This window comes from Pipistrellus kuhlii, unplaced genomic scaffold, assembly GCF_014108245.1.
Source record: "Pipistrellus kuhlii isolate mPipKuh1 unplaced genomic scaffold, mPipKuh1.p scaffold_m20_p_12, whole genome shotgun sequence".
Lineage (NCBI taxonomy): Eukaryota > Metazoa > Chordata > Mammalia > Chiroptera > Vespertilionidae > Pipistrellus > Pipistrellus kuhlii.
Genome location: NW_023425427.1, coordinates 6,660,354 through 6,662,747, shown reverse-complemented (window position 1 = coordinate 6,662,747; position 2,394 = coordinate 6,660,354).

The window sequence follows — 2,394 nt, the reverse complement described above, 5'->3', positions numbered from 1 at the left end:
AGATATCAAGTAATAGTTGTCAAACATACAAACTGAACGAGAATGGAATAAACTGTAGTGTACAGAAGCTTGAATTAACCATGCACGACGCATTTAGAAAATATGTTTTTTTAATATTTTATCTTCTCTTTGCATTTATAACATAGTTCACGTCAACAATAACAGAATCCTTTTTTTTCCCAAAGCCACAAACTGTTACAAATGAAGCTGGTACTGCTGCTTATCAAAATATACAAGATAATCGATGTTTTATATAAAACCACTTTATATGTTAACTTGTTCCCCAAACCCCCCCCTTTTTTTTCCTTTTTTTTTTTTTTTTTTTGGCCTGGTTAAAAAAACACACGTTGTTACAAATATTTACAGCATCTTCTTCTGTTAGATGAACATTCTTAGAAACTGAAAAAGGGAATCTTATGAACAGACCACGCAAAACACGAGACAATGTCATAGGCTCCTAGCTGTGCTATTTTTTTTTTCTTAAGTACAGTACTGAAAATGCCCATCAAACCCTTGTCATCCTAACCCACTCTGTTCACATTTAAACTCCCCTTTTCTCTCAGTCATATCAAGTAGTCTATTCACCAACAGGAAACAGGAAGTAAAGGCCGCTCTGCGCTGGGTCCTCTTTCGGGAAGGAGCTTGGGGGAAAGCGCTTACTAGAAAGGAGTTACAACCAGAAGTCAGTCTTTGGTCAGAGCAATGAGGTGACATTCCGATGCAAAACTTTGCTTGGTCAGCGATCTTCACAATTAGTACTTTCTGGATGTGGGATGAATGTTTCTAAATACCCGGGTAACAATGGGTGGGGGGAGGGGAAGGCCAGAGTCTGACATCAAAAATAGCTATTTAAATATTTGTTAGTACAGCTACTCTATAGATTCAAAAACTGAAAAGAACACAAGAACAAAAATCTGTGTACAGTGCTGAACGAGCTTGCCGTAAGCAGCTTTCAATGGTGATTTAGTATCATCACCAAGGCCACTGGGCCAGACAAATATCCCTGTTCTCTGGAACACCTGCCTCAGGTTACAGAAACGAAGATGGCCGCCACAAAGATCTAGAGCGAGCAGTTCTGTTCTTGAACTGGCACAAGGCTATATAATAAATACTATGCAGCAAAGGCAAACGTGTAACGGAGGCATCGTTCACACGGTTACCATTCTCCGCTTGTATGACTAGCCTGTGGGATAACATTCTTGTAAAACTCTATAGTACATACTTCCTGAAAGCCAGAATACTGATACTACCTCAGTCTTGAATAGGAAGAAAAGGTCAATTAAGACTACTGAAGAAGGCACATAAACTTTGGTCCCGTTTAGTTTTTTTTCCTCCCTCTACAAAACCCCTAAAACTAATATTTTAGTAATTTTCTATTTTTTTTTTAAACAACTCACAACTAACTGTTAGAATTTGCTCTGAAAAAAGACTGCAAATAGATAACAACACAGCTCTCTTAAAAGACGGCTGAGTTCTATTGTCTTTAAAGGAAAAGTTTCGTGTGATCTAAACTGTATTTCTTTGAGGACAATAGTAGAATATTTTAAGTCTGGCAGTATTCTTGTTAACAACAGATTAAGACAAAGGAAAGGCTACAAAAAATGCTTTTACGCATAGTCATGCTGTCTTTTTTGGTTTTAAAAATAGCAGTACACATTAAGCTTTCTAAGAGATAGGCTAATACCGTGTTTCCCTGAAAATAAGACATTTTCCGAAAATAAGACCTAGCGCAACTTTGGGAGAAAAAATTAATATAAGACACTGTCCTATTTTCGGGGAAACAGGGTAGTTTGGCAAACTTCAGGTTTTTTAAGTGGCTCATTGGGGGAAGAGGGGCACATACCTTTGAGCTTGTTATCTTTTGCCCAAAAATATTTGGTGGGAACAGAAGAGAAATTATATGATAATTTACTCAATGTATATATAAACTTCCCTGCCTAAGGACATGGAAGCTTTGAAACGTTTACATGAAATTGAACAGAGACATTCATGAGAGTTACTTCTAACCAACTGAGGCAGAACCTACATTACTATTGTAGGTGGAGCCAAAGAAGGCATTGCCCTGCTCCCATAAGGAATTAGGCAAGCAGAAAGAATTTGTCTCTAAAAATGGTGATATCTGCATCTTTTGGCCAAAAATATCAGAAATATTATTACTACAAATAAAAGATGACAATATTCAGTCTTAAAGGATTATGGCATTCTATAGGAGCTATTGGGTAAAAAGCTGATATCCTTAATTGGTAAGTTATCAATTAAGTTACTGGGTCAATTTTTCTATTTGTATTTCACACAAAATACATCTTTCTGCTTGCAACTTACTTAACTCTCAAAGAAAAACTTTTTGGCATAAACTGCTACTGTTAAACATGTACTGCTATTTTTTTTTTTAAA